The sequence below is a fragment of the Gobio gobio genome, assembly GCF_949357685.1.
Source record: "Gobio gobio genome assembly, chromosome: 24".
Classification (NCBI taxonomy): domain Eukaryota; kingdom Metazoa; phylum Chordata; class Actinopteri; order Cypriniformes; family Gobionidae; genus Gobio; species Gobio gobio.
Window position 1 is genome coordinate 20514794 of NC_137120.1, and position 23963 is coordinate 20538756.

Consider the following 23963-nt stretch of genomic DNA (forward strand, 5'->3'; position numbering starts at 1 on the left):
TGGCTCGCGGGGACGCGACGCGATCGCGGCTTCTAATCTTCAACAGGACTGCTTCTTCTGTCCATTAATGGCATTGCATGGATCATTTTAAACCTGTTAAAATCTTATTTTGGACGAACTTTGATTGTGGGATGTCGACTGAGAACGAAAAAACATGAATACGAACAGACTAAGGTTTCAATGGCGGACAGCAGACGGCAGAAGGTAACGTAAACCCCTTTATATTTTTTCTACTGCTTATCAAGATATAACGTTAGTGCATTAAAGTCATATGCTAATCGTGATTAACTTACATATTCTGTTTCTGTGTTTTGTTGTAATACTGTTAAGCTAGGGCTGGGTGTTATGGCGATCTGATGATACTGACTATTGTTAGTGATTTTGCTGTAAACGTTAACATTACCGTTTTATATTGCGGAATGGGAATATAGCGTATATAACGCAGCACTGACTGTACTAAAACTTTTTGACATTTTGACAAGGAAACATGCATGAATGTAGAATAATGAACGGGACATGCATGTATTAAAATAAGCCTCTCTCAGACAGCAGGCGATCCCGAAATCAATTATCTTTCTGTAAAATGCACACAATTATCTCAGAAACCTTGTCATGTGAGGTATTCACTTGATTTAAACAGTCAGTTATGTCTTAAGTAAGTTAAACAGTTCAAGTTAACGTGGGGAAACCCGGATGCGTGTCATTCTGTGCATCCATTCTTAAAGGGGCTGCAGCTTTGTCATAATTTTAATAAAACAAAAGAATAGAGAAGACCTTCTGCTTCTTTTAGAATCAACTGATATTAATTAATTGAATATCATACAGTGAAGACTTTTAAAGCAGTATTATTCTGTAGCATTTTAATAAAATATCCATCAAAATATATATATTGTGATATCGTTATTGTAAAATAAAATTTCTCATGTATGTATAATTATATGGTCATAATGCCCATCCCTACTGTCAGCTAGTTTTAAGATCAAGCTTGTCATAAAATGTAACAGAGCTTTGGAATGAGTAATCTGAGAACACTGTCACACTTGTTCAACAGAGAGGACAGGAATCCACCATACTTGGACTCTGAAGAATTATAGGCAAACCAGGATTTTGGATCTACTGTGAAGTTTTTGTATGGGCCTGGTGAGTATGTTTTGCAAGTCCATGTCCGTAAGTTGATAATTAATATTAATGTTTTATCAAACAAATTAATATTCATTTGTGTGTGTGCATGTTTCTTCCCCCCTCATGATCCAGAAGTTTTGGATCCATGATCCTGAAGAACTTTTACAGATGTTGACCCTGAATGTGTAAAAGGTAATCTTAAAAATGTTGTCATTATTTTAATATTCTCTGTTTTTTTCTGTAATGTAGACGCATGCGTTTTCTGTGAAGTTGCTTTGAAACAATATCAGGGTTTTTTCTACATTGAAAATTTTTTGCCGGCCGCCAAAACAAATTTTTGTCCCGCCAAAGCCTTATTTGTTGAGTTATTGTGATTTATGATTGATGTAGTAGATGACTGCTGCGCTTGCGTTAACTGAGTGACAGAGAGAACGACCGGTGAGCTCATCCCTCGCTCGCACTCTCTCTGTCTTCAAAATAAGCATTCTTAGCTTTCTAATGTTTCACATTTTACGTTAATCAAAATCAAAAGGTCGGAAGACCGAATCCATGTTGCACGTGGCGCTATCAGACGTCTTCCTTTAATTACCGCTGGGTGTGAAATGCGCTCAAAAAACATTGACTGATTCTCTGACCAGCTGACATAAAGCATACTTTAAATAAACAGGAAACAAATCCTATCCGGTTATGAAGTGTTTTCTGTGTGTTGACAAATCTTTCGCGATGTTCTAAAGATGGATTCACACACGCGTCTGCTAATGTCCGATTCGCGACCTAATGACTCCTCTGAACCGAATCATTTTAACGACTGGTTAGAACTGATCTGTCCAACACTGAACTAATGAATTAGTTTAATAATTTACTCAGAACAACACCTGAAATGAGAACACAAGTGTGCTTACCCACTTTAGCAAGAGTGGATAGTAAGAATTATTTTTAATTATCAACAGTCTTTCAGCTTATTTATGTGGACAATGTGTAGTAAAATAAATAGCCTAAAATCATTTAGTTTAGACTGGAGTGAGGTGAACCCAGAACAAATTTGTTGTTAGCTAGCTGATTGTATATGGCAGAAAATTGTATATGGCAGAAAATTAGGCTATTTCCCAGATAGCAATGAGTCGGCGGACCACCGGCGGTGATCCGGCGGCTGTAGAAGCGTCAGAATTGCGTAATCGCAAACACGTTTGACGGCGCACCGTCGGCGGCAGCCGCTTTTTAAAAGCGGCAGCCGGCTTCCTACCGCCTTCGTTCCGCCGCCGGCGGAGGCAAACGCTTTTTTCGACCGATCTGCCTCCGCTTATTGTGTAATAAATAATATATATATTTATTTATTTATTATTCATATATTTGTAACATGCAGTTTATGATGGATACTAATTGAACAAACCAGATAAATTCCCATTTGGCATTTTTATTCCACATTTCAAAGTACAGTAACTGTCAATGATACAAGATAATATAAATGAAATACAAATAACAGACAATAAATAAGCTTAAATAGGCCTATAAATAACAAAAAAAAAATTTTTTTACTAAAGAACCTGCATGTTTCCAATTAAATTTTGTTTTAAAAAAAAAAAAAAACAGCCTTACAAGCAAATTATAACACTTACAATATTTGTTAATAACAAAGAGGTCAGCTCTGGGATGAAAAGAATTACCATTAAACGTTATATCAAATAATGAGGATATTTGGTACCAAAGAATGTGCAGGATACCAAATAAATCGAGGTATAACATCACATTTAACAAGCCATTTCTAACAATAGGATAAATGGTAATAATTTAGAGTAAAGCTCTGGAGAAGAATAGAACAGTAGTAGAACAGACCATTATGACAAGCCTGACTATGGGTTCTCCGGTTTTCCCCGACCTCCAGAATGAGGCAGCGCAAATTGGCTTATCTTCAGTGATTTCTTGTGCGCCTATATAAAGGACAAACAACCTCGCCATCCCATATCCATCCAAGGAGCTGCCTTCAAGGCAGGGTCACAGGGAATAAAAAAAAAAGTAATTTCCACAGTGAACAGTGTGGATTGGGTGAGTGTAGCCTGAAACTTCTGGCTTCTTTAGGGGTCTTGATGTTACTGACTGCAGGATAAAGAAAGGGTTCCAGGTGTCAGTAGTCAGCCTAGGTGTAAGAGGTCGGCTGTGGGTCCCTCTCAGCTGTGCGGCGTCTTTTTCCGCCTTCACGATCAGATGTTCCTTTCAGGTAACGCATAACGTTAACCTGGACCGCCTCATCAGTGGCATCCTGGGTTGCCGGGTTCGTCCGGATGGCTCCTGTAGAAAATACAGATCTGTCATTCCATTTGAATGGCATAAGGCCACACACATCTACTTAAATATATAACAAATTTATATATTTTTATATATATATATATATATATATATATATATATATATATATATATATATATATATATATATATATATTACTTTGAACAATGGTCTTCAGGAACATGTCTCTAAAACATGCTTTATCCCCTACACCCGTCCAGGTTGTATTAATGGAAAGGTGATTAGAGAAGATACTCTGAAGCATTCGCCACACGGTTGTTTTTAGGTCCCTCCCACATTTGATTGCCAAAAACCGAAGCTGAAAATACAAAAAAGTGTTACAAATTACATATCTCTGAAGCTTCTCATACATAAATATAAAAATGTGACAGGCTGTGGATTCAGACTGTAGAATATGCAGTGTACAATCTTAAATTTTACTTTTTAGATTACCCTACAGCATTATAAACAAAATCAGCACACTTACTGGAGCTCTTTATCCTGCCTCAAACTGTTGTCAAGCAACGCCAAATGGGTTGTCGAGGGGGAGTAACAGACCCCCTGGCAGGGAGAACTCTCCAAAAGACACATTGGCACTGAAATGTTGCCGCATAGTGTCCATTTTGTTGTCCATGCTACGCACAACATCGCCAAACTCTCCAAGACGTCGCAGCATTAGTGTCTGATCTGCACCTACAGGGGTTCACAGAATAAAAGAATAAAGCAGTAAGTCCTGGTCCCTCAACTACTAAACTATGACATTTACAACTAGGTCTACTTCATGTACAGGTGGCCCCAGTGGGAATTAAACCAACAACCACAGGTGTTGTTTGCAAGTTGTACCTGATTGCCCAGTACGAGCAAACGTCATCAACATTGTTTCACTTGCTTCACCTGCTCTTGAAGTGAGCCGCTGCCATCCGAAGCTACAAAATGAAAGGCATTTGGTAATTTTGGACCTACATCACAGTCAAAGAAGTAAAATTTAAGAAAGAGTGCATGTTCTCACCTGCTCGTGCATTGCTTTCCCTCAGGGCTTGGTTCTCATTCTGGAAATCTACATTAAAAAAAATATACACTGTTAGACATTTCTGTAATTTGTACAGTTATTTACTATATATCACCCAGTATAATACTGTAAATTCTCTTTACAGTAAATAACTGTAATTCCCGTTGCATCATGGGTATTTTCTATGACGTCAAACACCAAATACAGTGATTTCCTGTATTTTTTAAAAATAAAGTATAATACTGTATTTACCACCTATTTGGCCTATTTGGCACAATTGGCCTATTTGGCACAATTGGGATCGACAGGATTTGCTTTAGATTTATATTAGGAACCATCAGTGCAGCGTTGACAGTTTCACCCGAGGAGAGAGCTCACGGTTCCAGAGAACATATGAGCTGTGTCCGGACACCCTGCGAAGATTTTTCATCCCCCGTGAGAACGGCAAACAAGCAAGGTAAGTGTGATTTGTACTATCCGCGGTTGTCTGCACCCCAATTTTAGCTTGTCAGCATTGGTGCTAAAAACTGAGGTAAATCTAACGTTTTATGAATTTATTGAATTAGATTAGGAACCGGTGCAGCGTTGTAAGTTTTGCCCGAGGAGAGAGCTCACAGTCCGGACCGGACAGTCCGGTCATTTGCTTAAACTTTGCTGCTAAAAACTGAGGCAAACCTAACGTTTTATTTAAAAAAAAAGAGTTTATTGAATTAGATTAGGAACCAGTGCAGCCAGCGTTGTGTGTAACGTTACTGCCCGAGGAGAGAGCTCACGGCCCGGACAACATACTTTACATAACGTTAGGTTATCATTTGCTTAAACTTTGCTGCTAAAAACTGAGGCAAACCTAACGTTTTATTAAAAAAAAAAGAGTTTATTGAATTAGATTAGGAACCAGTGCAGCCAGCGTTGTGTGTAACGTTACTGCCCGAGGAGAGAGCTCACGGCCCGGACAACATACTTTACATAACGTTAGGTTATCATTTGCTTAAACTTTGCTGTTAAAAACTGAGGCAAACCTAACGTTTTATTTAAAAAAAAATGAGTTTATTGAATTAGATTAGGAACCAGTGCAGCCAGCGTCGTGTGTAACGTTACTGCCCGAGGAGAGAGCTCACGGCCCGGACAACATACTTTACATAACGTTAGGTTATCATTTGCTTCAGCTTTGGTACTAAAACTGAGGTAACATAAACCTAACGTTTTATTTTTAAAAAGACTTAACGTTAGTGAGTTTATTGAATTAACTTTACCAATACAATGAAGATTTTGTTTATCGACCATATTAAGCGTACATTTAGGACGACGTTAGTTAGTAAATTAACGTTGGCCACTAGTTGCAAAAATAATGTCGTTAACAAACAAAGTTTACATTTGGATTGACATTATTTATTTTACATTTTAGATAAGAATACCAGGAGCCTGCCTGTGCTGTGCGACACTGGAACTCAACGGTAAGTAACGTTAGTCCTCTTTGTTTCTCCACATATTACTGATAATTCAAAGTTTTTCTTGTATGTTTTAGTCGGGTCTGTTTAACAGAATCACAAAATTATTTAGTTTTTACACCTCTTTTTAGCTGTAACTAGCCATGTACCATGTTTTTTTTCATAAATTATATTATACTAAAATAATCCAAAACTGTGTTTGTCCAGGACTGACAGATTATAATTTTATTTTCTGGAATTGAAGCAGTCCTGGACAATTTTTGGATGATTTTGGCAGATGAAATATAATTTATGAAAAAAACATGGCAAAACTTTAGAATAATGTTGCTCAAGTGCAAACCTGAATACATTTCTGAACACAAAAGAAGATGAAGAATGTTTGTAACCTAACAGATTGAGGCACCATTCACTTCTATAGTAATTTTTTCCTACCATGGAAGTGAATGGTGCCTCAAAATTGTCTGTTTACAAAAATTCTTTAAAAGGTTTAGAACAACAGGGCGAGTAAATGACAGAATTTACTTTTTTTTTTTTTTTTGGTGAACTATCCGTTTAATGACGGACCATTATTCTAAAGTGTTACCAAAAACATTGAAAGCAAAGGCATTAAGGGTGATGAAATTTAAAATATCTTTATTCTCTTAATTTTCTCTTGCTTTAAGTTTTTTTCGTGAGGAAAAACCCAGAGGAGGGAACAAGATGCACCACCAAAACCGGAGTGAGTCGGAAGACCGGGGAAGTTGTGAACAGGAAGACAACTGTAATCAACAACAGAGTGTCATCCTTCCTTCGCCACCTAATGGAGTTTGAATGGAAAAACTTGGACTAGGTGAGACACTTTTTTAATAGGATATGTAATGTACACAGACACTTACGCTGCATTCACACAGGGCGTCATGCCGGTTAGAAATTTTGTCTGACCTGAGACAGCGCCGACGGCACGTTACAGTGACGTATGGCATCAAAGCACCGCGAGAGCGATTCGAGAGCAGTCGGCTAATACAGCCGGTGCAGTTTCTCCAAACACATCACATGTGTTTCGTGTTTATTCTAAAACCTTCAGTTCCTCTAATGCGCACAAATCTCTTTTTTATAACAGTTAAATCTCTTTTCATGTAGTTGCGTTGTTATATTGTCATGTTTATCAAAATAAAACAGATGAAAAACGTAGACCCCCACTTCATTGATAGTTTAGGCTTGTATGTTAACTTTATTCTTGTACAAACACACGCTGTATTAAGTAGTGCATAAAGTATTACATGACAAAAAATGTCTCTGAAACATCTGTGCATTGACAAATATTGCATTTATTTCACTTCAGCTGATAAAGTATGCAAACACAGCGAGAGCGTCACTGCGGGAAGCAGAAAGTGTCAGACTTCACGTCTCCGTTTGCAGCTCCTCCTCGCCTGCACGCGGCTACTCTCGCCGATTGGTTGCATCCAGCCGCAGCTGATGTCCAACACACCTTTCAACTTCTGCCGCTTGCAACGTGAGTGAAGCGACGCGACGGAACCCACAATTCAGTTCAGCAACGCATGACGTCAACCATTCAAAGTAAATGAGAAGCGTCCCGTGTGAATGCAGCATTAAGTTTGAGGATACCTTACTAAAGCTAATGCAGTATACATGTAATCCATCCTGCAATAAAAGGTTACATTGTTGTTTTTGATTAAATAGTTTGTGAAATCATGTTGAGGTGATTCAGTAATATTACTTTTTTGGAGCATGTAGTTTGTGCTGCTGCTACTATTATGTACTAACAGTTTTCTTTAGTTTTTTACTCAATATAAATTTTGTTAAGCTAATAACAGAGACACCTCTCTAATATGCAATCAGGTTCAGCATCACTACAAAATACATTCTTCAAAATATTCATAACATTGAATCACCAGCTAAAACAAAAACTGAACATTTCATTTCACATCTTCATGAAAGCATTGCAGGACTGGATTAGACTAGACAGCATACGTTGAGCTAGGTGTACCTCAAAGTGTTAACTGTCTATAAAATAGTATTTTACCATTATGATGAATTGTAATGGGATTATTATTTTTTATTAAATTCCAACAGTGTAAAATGTTTGTGTATACTCAAATTGTATGACTAACTTCATATCATTCTTATCTAGAGGGACTTCTTGCCATAATGGAGCAGAATCCTGGTTCCTGTTTGAAATCATCCAATGTGGAAGATGACACAGATCGGTACAGACATGAAACTTGTGTTTGTGTTGTGTTGTGATAAATTGTTTCAGAATTAATTTGCTCTTTGTTTATATTTTATTCATGTATATGTGTATTTTGCACCAAAGTTACAGTATTCTTCAACCAACTATTTACAGTATTCTACCAACTATTTTCTGCAGAGTTTTTAAAATTGTAGCTCAAACAATAGTGTGTGGCGCTAGCAAAGTCATGGGTTCAATTCCCAGGGAAAGCAAGAACTGACAAAATGTAAAATGTGTATCTTGAATGCAATGCAAGTCGTCTGCCAAATGCATAAATGTAAATGTAAATAAAATGTAAAATAAGTGATATTGAATGCACTCTGATTACTTTTATACATAATTTTCTGAAAATAAGATTTGATTCGAGGATGTTTTAAAGTGAACTTTTTCCACACATTTACATGTTTAAGTTAAAGCACTTAAAATGTTTTAAATAAAGAATTTTATATTTCATAATAATTGTCTGTTTGGATTACTTCTGTAGGATAGATTAATGTAAGAATTAATGTAATTCAGTAAGTATTAATTATTGAATAGGATTAGGATTAATGCACTGTTAACCAAGGTTTACAGTAACAGTACTGTATTACAAAATTACAGTAACATGTAGTTACTGTAAACTGAAATGCGGTTATTGTACTGTAAATCTCAAATACAGTAACTTACTGGCAACAGTGTTGCCAGTAAGTTACTGTAAAATCTCTTATAAATGTCTAACAGTGTATATATATATATATAAATAAAACAACAACTAAAGGCACAATTTTCCATACTGTTTAAGTTTCCAACAGCTGCAATTTCCTGTTTGTCCATCTCAACTCCTTTCAATATTCTTCTCCTTATAGCCCAGTAACTAGACATTGTGACTAACAATTTATTTACCTTGAAAGCCGGAACGATTGTCCAACAGTAGGTCTCTTGGATGAAGATAACCAATTGTGCTCTGGTCAAGGTATCTGCAAGAAAATGTGAACAAAACCGCATTGTTAACGTTATATACAGAATATACAGTAGCTATGCTGTGGGGGGGAAAACTGGTCAGCCAAATGTGGAACAGTAAAATGTATTCATTCAGTGTAGTGATTCAAGGAAACTGCATTGTCCTCAAACATAAAAAGTACAGCAGTTCAGAGAAATAACTCATAAATCACCTTAAATGCTAGAAGAACAGTAGCAACACAGCACATGTTAGCTAACACTTGCTAAAACTGACCTAGCAGCATGCTTGTTTGGACTAACACAATCATTTAAATAACCTATATACATCATTCTGTTTTGTTAGAAAACACCAAAAGTTAAACTTAAGTCTTTCTAGATGTAAAGCTTTGGCTAATTTACCTACAGTAGCTAGATACATTTTAACATGTAGAACATGCTTGAACTCAGTGTGTAAAGAAGGAGAAATAGCACGTGTTAGCACTGTGTATTGTGCTCTAGACTAGCAGCGTGCGTGTCGTAGTGATGTTACGTATGACACTGAAGCGTCGATGCGCGTATCGCGCATGCGACACATTTTGTAGTGAAGCTCCGTATCGGGGTGTGTATTAATGAAATTTATTCATGGAAAGCCCCTTGAGATGCAGCATCTCGTTTTCAAGGGGGACCAAGAACATACAACAGATACAGTGCACTCAATACAATACAAAACAAACAAAACATTACAAGACAAATCTGCTCAAAGATCCCCCCTAACCCTCCCAGGACCATTTCAGAGTATACAAATGTTTACAAAGACAGTTGTTTATAGTTGTGTATTGGTTTCCTAGAGTCACGTGATCGATGACAAATGAAGCCTCACTTTCTGTCCAATCACGTGCGCGTTTCACTTTGCGTGTCAGAAGCTTCGAACCCCCAGATCTTACTTAACAAGTCCTTGTTGCCTCAGTCTGGTTGATGGTTTTGTGAGGAGAGTGCTGTACTTTGAAAGTTAAATAATATATTACATTTAGATAAACATGTATTTGTCACTATTTATTATTTTTTGTTTGTTGGAGTTGTGTCTTTGTATTTTGGTAAAATATTTGCCTTACTGTCATTCCTACTGTTACACAAGCATCACTGCCAAGTGTCATAAGCACTTTTAATTAAAGATGATCCTATCACACAATGTCCTTATTTTGTGTGTGTGTGTGTGTGTGTGTGTGTGTGTGTGTGTGTGTGTGTGTGTGTGTGTGTGTGTGTGTGTGTGTGTGTGTGTGTGTGTGTGTGTGTGTGTGTGTGTGTGTGTGTGTGTGTGTGTATGTGTGTGTGTGTGTGTGTGTGTGTATGTGTGTGGAGAGAGTAGGCCTACGTTACATCTTATTATCTTATTGAATCATATAAGCTCATATTACATTTTATTGACACACTTTAATGGGTAAATTAATTTATTTACTGGACACATTAAACACAAACATATAAAGCTTTTATTTGTACACATAGCATTGAAACGATGGAGTGTGTTGTGGTTGCTTCATCTGACAGAGCTTCTTCCACAGACTTCTGCCTGCTTTATTTTAAATAAGCACCAGATGGCGCTGTTCTTGACACTCTCGAAGCTTTGAATCTTTTCCCGAAACAGTCAGGGTAAAGCCTCACTGCTTCATGAGGCTTCATTTCCACATCCCTAGCGTGTCGGCACAAACAAATTAAAACAACCTACCGGTATATTCATCAAAAATGAACATAATATTGTGTTACACAAAAAGGAAACATGTACTTACTTAAACGCTCGTAGTCGAGGATATTTTCTGATCTTCTCTCTTCAAATACTAAAACCGTGTGATGAGTTGCCGGCCGCTGTTGGTAAATCTGTTTCATATGTTTTTCCGGTTTGTCTTCCGTCTTTTTTAGGTATACTGCACCTCTCGGCCGGTGGAGGTACTTCTCTGTTTGGTTTGGTTTTATTTTTATTTAAATTAGTACATTTATAGACAAGTACAATACAAAAAGTACAATGAGATAAAAATAATAAAGCATTGTGGTACAGTTCCGAATATGTAGAACAAAGAATAACAACAAATGTAACAATGTATATAAAATAAATAATAAAAATAAGAATTCTGAGATAGAAAATACTTTATAATATTAAGGCAGTCACATGAATTTGAAAAGCTCTCAGGTTTCTGTTTTTGTAAGCTTTTTGTTTTGCGACCTCATGTTTGAAAGGGTTTCAAAGTATATTGTAAAAATCAGCTTTATAAAAGGTAATATTAGAGGGCTTCTTTTGAGTTATTCTTGTCTTATGAATGTAGAATTTTTCCTAAATAATTAATAATATATTTTTGTTTTTCAGAAAAATATGGGTTTTGAAAACAAAGTAAAATGTCATGAAGTTCTAAGTTCTAATTTTTTGTCATGTCTATTTTAAAGTCAGTCCAAAAAGAAATAGAAAAAGGGCAATACAAAAATAAAAGTGTTCAATATCCTAAAATGAACTTTCAAACTTTCTTAACCCTCCTATTATGCTAAAAAAAAAAAAAAAAGTATTACATCCATTATGGGTCAAATTGACCAACACTGTTTAAACACACTCAACATGCAAATAATCAAGTGAAAATTTAAATGTAAATATAGCTGCAAGCAGCAATACCGGGGCCAAGCGCAAAGAAGAAGACAAGACATGCCAAAATGGCTGGCAGTGTCAGATCAACTGCAGCAATGAGCAATTAATCACGTTTTAAGATGATTTTAGGCAATAGGCTGAAAAATGCATTGTAGTTTGAGTGTGTCAAACCAACTGCAACAATGAACAATTATACAGTTTAAGAAGATTAGGCAAAATGGCTGAAATATCATATATAGAGTCACTAATAATATAATTTAATGGTTTATCACTTTTGACCAATAGGTGGCACAGTTACGAAATTGATGTGGTGTGGTCAGAATAAGGGAACAATGACACATGCAAAGTTTGATGCCAATATGTCAAAGCATTGCAGAGATACAACGTCAAGAGTCATTTTGGCATCATGCCTCAAATTCGTCGCATATACAAAAACGGTTTTGCCTATAAACGCAAAATCCATAATATTTTTTTGGCACAGCCTGAAGATGATACGATTACATTTTGGTGAAAATCGGACAAACGGCCTAGGAGAGTTTGAAGAAGTAGTTTTTTAACAAATAGCAAGATGGAGGACAGGAAGTTTGACCAAGTATGGCAAAATTTATATTTATGTTCTCAGCAGTAGCCAAGGAATGTATTATGACCAGTTTCATTATTATAGACAAATTTATTCAAAAGTTATTAGCCTTTTTGTATATCTTGTTATACATTTTGACCACAAGGTGGCGCTGCCCTGAAACCTTTTGAGTACCTTCAGGGCATGGTGCAGAACTCGAACACATAACGAGTTTCGTAATTATACTCCAAAGCGTTATTTAAACAAAGGCCTAGAATTAATTTTTTTCATAATCCTGTATTTCATGTTTTTTCTATTATTGTGCCACCAAGAGATATGATACCACCATTTTTTATGTGTCCTCGGAGTGAGCCCATACATATGTGTGTCGATTTTGGTGAAAATATCTCATTTTGTTTTTGAGTTATAGACATTTATATGAAAAAACACAAAAAATTACTGACACCTGACTTTGATTGGATTTTACTTCCCCTTAATGTCAATATTTTGACATTTGGGTATTAACACTTGGCTATCGACCTATGTTTCAGAACTTCTGATGCTGGTTTCGTCTTGGTCAGACTAGCATTCGAAGATATCCGCTAATGTTTTTTTAGCGCTAAGTTACCATGCTGCGAAATCTGGCAAGTCTGGTATCGTTGGACTTGGCAAGGATTCAGGAGACAAAAAAAAGTTACTCCTATGAAAACAAGTCAACCACACCCAAAGTTATAAGCATTTGGGAGGGGCAATCTCCACTAGGTGGTGCTGTTTCTAAACCTCTCAGGCTACCTCAGGGCATCGTGGTCATGACCCATACTGAGTTTTGTCAACCCTATGTCAACCTAAAATGTATTACTGAGACCACAAAATATGGCGGAAAATGAATACTTAAACAATAATACTTAAACAATAGGCTTAAACAATAATATTTTATACAGACTAAACATGCTCACACACACAAACACACATTTTGTTGTAGATACAGATATGTGAAATATATGGTGGGAACAAAATGTTTACTGCAAGTTTTTTTCAGGTTTCACATTACTCATCATGTGGCACAATTGTCAATACCAATACTTCAATAGAAAGGAAGTGATGCATTTTACAAAATGTGATTGTAAATGTTATAATAGTGATTTTATAATGTCTAAATATTAATTACAGATCAATATTAGGGAGTAGTATGAGCACAAATTGATGACAATAACTTAGTAGAAGCTGTATCGTTAGATTTTAGCTCAGCATTTTATGTAATGGATCATAAATTATTGCTGGATAAATTGATTGTTTAATATGTGACAATGACTACGTTTACATGGACAACAATACTCTGATATTAATCTGATTAAGACCATACTCTGATTAAGAATCTACCATGTAAACAGTGATTTCTAATTACCTTAATCTGGTTAAAGCCATACTTGAATTAAAGGTCCCATGGCATGGCATTTTTCTATTATTTTATAGTGTTTCCTGAGGTGTACTTATATTGTTAGTATGATTTTTACATCATAAAATGTCATAATTTAGAAATAAAAGGCATTTTTTCTATACTGCTGTTTGCCCTGTGGCTGAATGCCCTGCTTCAAGAGGCGTGTCTGCTGTGAGACTTCAGTAAAAACGGCCACTGTTGTGATTGGCTGACATCTTTGCGGAGGGAGGGGGCGTGGTTTAACGAGGCACGAGCAGGCACGAGTCTGCCAGAGACGGATGGACCTGTGTTCACTTCTCATCAGTTCTCTCAGCATGTCTCAGTTCAGGGTGAACTGTTGTAGGTACTAGCATATACTTCAGGTTATTCGTTTATTTCTAGTCGGAGGGATTGTCACTCATGTGGATCAGCGCTGACTCGAGACGCGAACCGTTTAGAACGATTCAGTCCGATTTGGTGAACTGGTTCGGTTCACTAAAAAGAACCGATTCAAAAGAATGATTCGTTTGCGAACCGGACATCACGGAGACGGAGCGATTGCTAACAAAGTTATTTATAGTAACTACTGAGTTATGAGAGCGCTGTCTGTCAGCGCGAGTTTATTGTGTTTGTATCTGAGAGTTCTGAATAAACAGTCCCAGTCACGCCGAGTCCGTCTTCATCATTATTCTACCAATTTTGTAACACATGCAATGTACCATTACAGCGAGATGAACGAGTTAGTAAGTGTTGAGTATAGCATTATTTCTAGATATGTTCCAATCATATGAAAAGCGTCAGTGACGCGCATTGAGTAACGTTACAGAGCGCAAACAAAGACACAGCAGCAGTAATCGAATGTAATCCAGTTTATTGTGGGGAAAGCTGGCTAGCCCGGATATGCTCACGCTTACCCCCCTTCTGCTTAATCTCACGCCGCATTTGGTGCCTCCGCTGTGGGCCAGATGCAGTACTGGGGGTCGGGGATGTTGAAGGCCGAGCTTCGGCGTGTGTGAGGTTTATCTCTACAGATGTGACTCTGCTGGTGTTGAGCAGAAAAGACTGTATGCACATTTAAGAACAGATAGACGCGACGAGGACGAACAAAAACACTGACTCACAAGATAGAAAACACCTTTCTGTCGGGAGAGAAGCCGCAGTGTGTGCACGAATAATAAATAATTAGCTACACATAAAAAATTAATGATCACAGATCAGAAGGAACTGAAGAAAGACTTCTGTTTTCATTTGTACATCCAAACACTGAGAAACTGCCAGCGTTCACTCGTTCACAAGTAATGATCTCTCGAGCACTTGCAAGGGCGTGCCAGATTCTCTGGGCGGAGGAAAGGGAGGTTACCGTTCCTGCTTGGACGTCAAACCAGGAGACTTCAGGATTGGCTTGTCTGGCCTGTCATTTTCTCAAAGGCAGAGAAAGACAGCCAGAACTCGGTTTTACACCGATCAACATTTCTATACACTTGGGGACAATATTCAGGCTAGGGGAACTCATATTAATGTTGAAATACCTCATAAAATGAAAATTTCATGCCATGGGACCTTTAAACAAAAATCGAATTAAGACATGTGGAGTATGCCTATTTTAGTCGCATTATCGAAGTGCATTGTAGACATGTATACACCTTAATCTAACTATTAACGTCGTCGTGTAGGAGTTTTCGCCGCATTTTGTGACAGGACACACACACACACACACACCAGGCAAGTGCAGAGCGGAGGAGGGCTTTGGAACGCGAGCCCCTGTCCTTTTTAAAAATGTATCAAAAGTGCCCCTCTCAACAATCATCAATAATATTGTGACAAATAAAACAGAATTTGAATTATAATTAATATAACAGCGCGTACAAAACAGTAACAAGGCACTCAAATGTCCCGTTTATCTTTTACGTATCTGTCAGTTTGAAATGTCGATGCCATGACGTGTTGCTATGGTTGGTGCGTGTCTTGCTTGACTGCTCATTCTGACACTGCCTCCTCTATATTTTTTTCTTTGTGTTGTAATATGTAAAAGTACATTGTAAAAGTAAAATACAATAAGTTTGTATCTGTAATCTCAGATTCATAATTGTCTGCTTACAACAGCGGTCGAGAACCTCTAGGCTCGCGAGCCATATGGCCATTCAGTGAACGCCTGTTGCTCGACGGCAGAAAAAAACAATCCAAACAATCACGATTTTGAAACCTCAATTTTCATCATTAATCAAAGCTATTAATCGAAATGTAGGCTGTCAAGAAAGAGGCAAGATGGGCAGTGTCTCTTAAAAAAAAACTGAAAGACACAACATATAATATTACAAAAATAAAACAACGTAGCCTATATATATATATATATATATATATATATATATATATATATATATATATATATATATATATTACATTAAAAAGTATAAAAATCACTAATTTTTATAAAGGAACACTGTCCGACAGCGACACCCGCAGGTAGCCTAAAGTTACAGTGGTTTGCCTGAGCCTAATGATTTTAACAGACCCATGAAAGTCGCACTATGATTGGCCGTCGGGTGGCATGGAGACGTAATGACGTGCCATTAATCGAGCTATGTTCTATATGTAAAACGGGAACATGAACGGAATATTCTAAAATCAACTCATGTAAACACCTTAATCAGATTATTGTCTTATTCAGATTAAGGGCAATAATTAGATTACTGCTGTCCATGTAAACATAGTCACTGTTTATGTTATTATGGAAGTTATTCAGATTTTAAAGAGCAATGTGGTGTTCCTCAAGGAAGTTGTTTAGGACTATTATTATCATCATCATTATTTTATCAATGATCTTCCTCCTGTTTTAAACTGTGCACAGACAGTCATGTATTTTGTTTTGAAAACCACTGCACAACAATGGACTATAATATCTGGAGGAATGAAAATATGGAATGATTTACTATCAGATATTATAAAATGAGTTTTACAAGGAAGGAACATTTAATGGAATTTGTTAATGGGATTTGTATGTTTAATTTTATTGTTGTTGATTTAATTAGGGCCCGAGCACCGATGGTTGTCTACATGCCAATATTTAGTCAGTTATAGTGCCACCTGTGGGCAACAGTAAACTGTGATTAACTCCTCATTAAGATTGAACCAGAATCATATTTGGTCAGTGTAATCTTAAGCCTTAGTGATGTAAAATTTCAAAGATCTTGAGTTTCGTTGAACTGAGTTTTGAGTTTGAGTTTCGTCTGTGGCATCCTGACAAAGTCTGATGTTTCTGCAAAATTTTAGTTAGTCATAGTGCCACCAGCTGGTCAAGTCAAGTCACCTTTATTTAAATAGCGCTTTCAACAAGTCCAATTGTTTCAAAGTAGCTTCACAGTGTTAACTATCTAACTATCTAACTATCCAGCTAATTTCAATTTTCATATAGTGTCAATGCGGGCAGAACGGTAATATATTTGAAATTTAGGTGTCCCCAACTGAGCAAGCCAAAGGCAACGGTGGCAAGGAACCAAAATTCCTTTCAAGGCCAGAATGGAGAAAAAGAAACCTTGGGAGAAACCAGTTTGGGTGCCAGTTGTCCTCTGGCCGACGAACAAACAGTGTATGATTATAATTCTGGCAACATTACAGTTCAGAAGTCATATTAGATAAATAGATATTCGTAAGATTATTCGATAGATTGGAGTCGTCGTGCTGGAGACGGGTTTAATGAGGGTGTCGTTTAGATGCAGCATTTACAGGGCAGAGTTTAGTTGACACGCTCTCTTCAGACATATCAGGGATGCATTGGTCATGTCCAGGTGCAGGTCCAGCATCTGATCTGAATAAAGCCCGGTAGCAGGAAGTGTGGCAAATACAAATGATTGATGTAGTCCTCCTATTTTTATATACTTAAATGCATATTGGCCACCGTGCTCTGTGTTCCTAAAGCCCCAAGGTGGTGGTGGCACAGGTGCGAGATCCCTTTCATTGCTCTTGCAGCTTTAATGTAGTTTTGTATTTTTTACTTTTTGGGACCTCATGAAGAGTCGTCACTGCCTAGGTACTGGCTAATGGGGATCCAAGTAAACAAATAAACTTAGATCATAGATGGGAAAGAGCATTCACAGCAAAACAGGCAATTTAACTAAGGAAAAATATGTTTTTTTGACAGTTATAACACATCTCTGCTTTTTTTTAGGTGTCCTCAAAGTGCCCAAAAATATATGTGTAAAATTTGTTGTAAATATCTCATTTTATTTTAAAGTTATAGCCACTTATATTTAGAGAGAATTGGCTGCATTGATTGGATTTTTTTTTTTGCCACTTCCTTCCAAAATGTTGGCTTTTGGTCATTATTGTTTAGCTATTGACCTATGTTATGTGTCTTGAAGACATTCGCAAAGGTTTTTTAGGTGCTAAAATACACCTTTTCACATACCATAAGGTGAAACCTGGCATGTTTGGTATCACTGGAATTAAGCAATGATTCAGGAGTCTAAGGAGGTGAATGCTCATTCAGGGCATTGTGCCAATGATGTATACAGAGTTTTTTGAGATATGCAAGTGTCCTCATAGACTATCATGGCAACCTGGATGAAGACAATGAATGCCCATTGTCATCTGACTAATGTTTGGGTGCCTATATTGCCATTTTCACGTGTTTTTCCCCTGTAATAGCGCCAACAAGTGGTTAATAGTTGCGATTTTTTTCATGTGATCCCAGACTGAGCTCAAATACATGTGACCTGAATTTGGTGAAAATATCTCATTCCGTTCACAAGTTATAGCCATTTTAGTAAAAGAGGTCCCGGTTACATCAAACATTTTGGCTCCCCTTAGCGACCATGAATCAAAATGTGTTTTTTTTTTTTATAATTATTGATAATCATTCTCCAGAGAACATTTCTGCAGTGATTTGGTTCTGATCAGGCAAAGAACCTGGGAGTAATTTGCAAAAGTATGTTTTACAAAAAACCTAAAATATCTCGAAATTGGCGCCTGAAGGGCGAGCAAATCCGAGGCATGCATTTTGTCCGCCTTGAGCCAAGGATTCCAGCGATATAAGGCACTCGAGGCTACGCCTTACGTTTGATGAGTTATGAGCCGTTTCGTACTTTTGATCGCCGTTTCGTACTTTTGATCGCTGTAGCACCCCCGTCAGGCCGATCGGGGCGTGCTTCGGTGACGTCAGTAGTCGTTGTGAGTACTACCATCCCTGCAAGTTTCAAGTCTCTACGACTTACGGTTTGGTCTGCCTGATCAGTTTTAGCTGGAGAATGATGCATCATGGGAAAATGAACAGTTACAATAGGGTTTCAGCCTGACACCTGACTTTGATTGGATTTTACTACCCCTTACTATCAATATTTTGACATTTGGGCTCTCGATTGTGCCTAACGACCTATGTTTCCGAACTTCTGACGCTGGTTTTGTCTCGATCGGACTAGCGGTTTCGAAGATATCGGCAAAAAAGTTTTAAGCGCTAAATTACAACGGTGCACAAACCATACGACGAAACCTGGCAAGTGTGGTATTGTTGGACTCGGCAACGATTCAGGAGTCTAATGAGATGAGTCTCGTGAAAATAAGTCAACCACACCCAAAGTTCTGAGCCTTTTTTAAAAAAAATCTCCACTAGGCGGCGCTGTTTCGAAACTTGTCAGGCTACTTTGGGGTATCGTGGTGATGACCCATACCAAGTTTTGCAACAATCCGTTCATGCGTTGATAAAATACAGCATTTTAGCACATAATTCAAGATGGCCGACAGCCAAAATGGCCGATATGGTAAAATTGGATATCCTTCGACTCGGCATGACGTCCCGAATCTAACGAGGCCCCTTTTATGATATTTGGACAAACGGTTCAGCAAAGAAAAGCTAAAATAGCCATTTTTCGTATCTCCAGACCAGTAGGTGGCACAGCGCCGAAACGCTGCATGTAGCCTCAAGTCATGCTTATGATGACATGTACCAAGTTTGGTTTGAACACGATAAAGCGTTGCGGAGATATTGCCTTAAGTGTGTTTTTGCAAACGTTATGTAAAATTTGTTCGCGCGTTTATCGAAAACGAATAGACGAATCAACTTGATTTGCAAGATTTTTTGTCAATATTGTCTGAAGATGATCTGGTTAAATTTTCGTGCAAATCGGATGAACCGTCTAGGACGAGTTCGCAAAAGTAGGTTTTTCGGTTAATTGAAAATGGCGGGGAAATATCCAAGACGGAAAATGACGTCATAGGGTGCAATCGAATTGGCACGAGCTCAGAAATTAGAGGAAAAAAGAATTTCGTTTCTAGCCCTTACGGTTCAAAAGTTATTAGCATAAACATGAGTACACATTTGGACAGGTGGTGGCGCTAGAGGGATTGAGATAGAGACACCAAAATTTCCATGGTGACATACCAGACCATCTTCTATTAGTGTGCCAAATTTCACAACTTTTTACCATACGGTTCTATGGGCTGCCATAGACTCCCATGGCGGAAGAAAAAAAGACGGGAACGGTTTCAATAGGTGCCTTCGCACCTTTGGTGCTTGGCCCCTAATAAAAAGGGCATAAAAAGGGTCTAAAAAGGCCTATAAAAAAAAGACTATAGGGTCTGAGCACTTTATTTTTGAGCTGCAGGTTGCAAAAACTTTATCAAGCCTGGTGACATGTGCATCGGAGAGGTCAAAGGTAAATTTTTGCATTTTCAGCTCATTTATCATGGAAAAGTGGTGTTTTTTTTTTAACCTTTTAAACTGGTATGCCTCTACTGATGGCCCGATCTCCGTCAAAGTTTGCACGCGTCTTTACAATAATGCGACGCACATGCTCAGCCGATTTGGTGAAGTTCTGCGCAGAGCAGGCAATTTTTAGTCATTTAAATGTCATTTCGCATAGGATAATATAGAGCATTTTTTTCACCTTTATAACAGTTAAAGCGCCACGGCGTCCATAAAAGTCTGCAAGCCTCTTTAGGGTCACGTGACGCATGCGCACGCGTGATTTCGTGAAGCTGTATGCAAATCAGGCAGGAAGAGGGCCGCTTTCAGGCATTTAATGGGATTTTCCATAGAAATACATCATTGTGACCCCTTTTTAACCGTTATAGCGCCACCAAGTGGCCAATCTCCACGTCCTTTTTCATGCGGCCACAGAACGAGCTCTTACATATGCGTGCTGAGATTGGTGAAAATACCTCGTTCCGTTCACGAGTTATAGCCAATTTAGTAAAAGTGGCTCCTCCCCCTTCCAACGTTTTGGCGGCCCTTAGGGACCGTGAACCCAAATTTCCACTTTTTTTTATAACCTTTGACAATCAGACTCCAGAGAATCTCGCTGCGCTGGTTTGGTTCCGGTCGGGCCAATAACCTAGGACTAGTTTGCAAAAGTAGGTTTCGCAAAAAATCCCAAATAGCCGAAATTTTTCCCACTCTGACGAGCAAATCCGAGGCATGCATTTTGTCCGCCTTGAGCCAAGGATTCCAGCGATATAAGGCACTCGAGGCTACGCCTTACGTTTGATGAGTTATGAGCCGTTTCGTACTTTTGATCGCCGTTTCGTACTTTTGATCGCTGTAGCACCCCCGTCAGGCCGATCGGGGCGTGCTTCGGTGACGTCAGTAGTCGTTGTGAGTACTACCATCCCTGCAAGTTTCAAGTCTCTACGACTTACGGTTTGGTCTGCCCGATCAGTTTTAGCTGGAGAATGATGCATCATGGGAAAATGAACAGTTACAATAGGGTTTCAGCCTGACACCTGACTTTGATTGGATTTTACTACCCCTTACTATCAATATTTTGACATTTGGGCTCTCGATTGTGCCTAACGACCTATGTTTCCGAACTTCTGACGCTGGTTTTGTCTCGATCGGACTAGCGGTTTCGAAGATATCGGCAAAAAAGTTTTAAGCGCTAAATTACAACGGTGCACAAACCATACGACGAAACCTGGCAAGTGTGGTATTGTTGGACTCGGCAACGATTCAGGAGTCTAATGAGATGAGTCTCGTGAAAATAAGTCAACCACACCCAAAGTTCTGAGCCTTTTTTAAAAAAAATCTCCACTAGGCGGCGCTGTTTCGAAACTTGTCAGGCTACTTTGGGGTATCGTGGTGATGACCCATACCAAGTTTTGCAACAATCCGTTCATGCGTTGATAAAATACAGCATTTTAGCACATAATTCAAGATGGCCGACAGCCAAAATGGCCGATATGGTAAAATTGGATATCCTTCGACTCGGCATGACGTCCCGAATCTAACGAGGCCCCTTTTATGATATTTGGACAAACGGTTCAGCAAAGAAAAGCTAAAATAGCCATTTTTCGTATCTCCAGACCAGTAGGTGGCACAGCGCCGAAACGCTGCATGTAGCCTCAAGTCATGCTTATGATGACATGTACCAAGTTTGGTTTGAACACGATAAAGCGTTGCGGAGATATTGCCTTAAGTGTGTTTTTGCAAACGTTATGTAAAATTTGTTCGCGCGTTTATCGAAAACGAATAGACGAATCAACTTGATTTGCAAGATTTTTTGTCAATATTGTCTGAAGATGATCTGGTTAAATTTTCGTGCAAATCGGATGAACCGTCTAGGACGAGTTCGCAAAAGTAGGTTTTTCGGTTAATTGAAAATGGCGGGGAAATATCCAAGACGGAAAATGACGTCATAGGGTGCAATCGAATTGGCACGAGCTCAGAAATTAGAGGAAAAAAGAATTTCGTTTCTAGCCCTTACGGTTCAAAAGTAATTAGCATAAACATGAGTACACATTTGGACAGGTGGTGGCGCTAGAGGGATTGAGATAGAGACACCAAAATTTCCATGGTGACATACCAGACCATCTTCTATTAGTGTGCCAAATTTCACAACTTTTTACCATACGGTTCTATGGGCTGCCATAGACTCCCATGGCGGAAGAAAAAAAGACGGGAACGGTTTCAATAGGTGCCTTCGCACCTTTGGTGCTTGGCCCCTAATAAAAAGGGCATAAAAAGGGTCTAAAAAGGCCTATAAAAAAAAGACTATAGGGTCTGAGCACTTTATTTTTGAGCTGCAGGTTGCAAAAACTTTATCAAGCCTGGTGACATGTGCATCGGAGAGGTCAAAGGTAAATTTTTGCATTTTCAGCTCATTTATCATGGAAAAGTGGTGTTTTTTTTTTAACCTTTTAAACTGGTATGCCTCTACTGATGGCCCGATCTCCGTCAAAGTTTGCACGCGTCTTTACAATAATGCGACGCACATGCTCAGCCGATTTGGTGAAGTTCTGCGCAGAGCAGGCAATTTTTAGTCATTTAAATGTCATTTCGCATAGGATAATATAGAGCATTTTTTTCACCTTTATAACAGTTAAAGCGCCACGGCGTCCATAAAAGTCTGCAAGCCTCTTTAGGGTCACGTGACGCATGCGCACGCGTGATTTCGTGAAGCTGTATGCAAATCAGGCAGGAAGAGGGCCGCTTTCAGGCATTTAATGGGATTTTCCATAGAAATACATCATTGTGACCCCTTTTTAACCGTTATAGCGCCACCAAGTGGCCAATCTCCACGTCCTTTTTCATGCGGCCACAGAACGAGCTCTTACATATGCGTGCTGAGATTGGTGAAAATACCTCGTTCCGTTCACGAGTTATAGCCAATTTAGTAAAAGTGGCTCCTCCCCCTTCCAACGTTTTGGCGGCCCTTAGGGACCGTGAACCCAAATTTCCACTTTTTTTTATAACCTTTGACAATCAGACTCCAGAGAATCTCGCTGCGCTGGTTTGGTTCCGGTCGGGCCAATAACCTAGGACTAGTTTGCAAAAGTAGGTTTCGCAAAAAATCCCAAATAGCCGAAATTTTTCCCACTCTGACGAGCAAATCCGAGGCATGCATTTTGTCCGCCTTGAGCCAAGGATTCCAGCGATATAAGGCACTCGAGGCTACGCCTTACGTTTGATGAGTTATGAGCCGTTTCGTACTTTTGATCGCCGTTTCGTACTTTTGATCGCTGTAGCACCCCCGTCAGGCCGATCGGGGCGTGCTTCGGTGACGTCAGTAGTCGTTGTGAGTACTACCATCCCTGCAAGTTTCAAGTCTCTACGACTTACGGTTTGGTCTGCCCGATCAGTTTTAGCTGGAGAATGATGCATCATGGGAAAATGAACAGTTACAATAGGGTTTCAGCCTGACACCTGACTTTGATTGGATTTTACTACCCCTTACTATCAATATTTTGACATTTGGGCTCTCGATTGTGCCTAACGACCTATGTTTCCGAACTTCTGACGCTGGTTTTGTCTCGATCGGACTAGCGGTTTCGAAGATATCGGCAAAAAAGTTTTAAGCGCTAAATTACAACGGTGCACAAACCATACGACGAAACCTGGCAAGTGTGGTATTGTTGGACTCGG

At 38.6% G+C, this 23963-nt stretch overlaps 1 long non-coding RNA gene across 2 annotated transcripts; it reads right to left on the reverse strand.

The window, feature by feature from the left end:
• Positions 1-2518: 2518 nt before the first annotated feature.
• Positions 2519-10961, reverse strand: LOC307120463. Of its 2 annotated transcripts, XR_013815799.1 has the most exons (7): positions 10795-10961; positions 8975-9048; positions 4415-4462; positions 4249-4331; positions 3893-4098; positions 3565-3724; positions 2519-3408 (listed from the first exon to the last, which is right to left on the reverse strand). It is a non-coding gene; the product is annotated as an uncharacterized lncRNA (long non-coding RNA). The 2 variants fall into 2 exon arrangements; XR_013815800.1 differs by lacking the exon at positions 10795-10961 and having other exon boundaries at positions 8975-9434.
• Positions 10962-23963: the final 13002 nt, after the last annotated feature.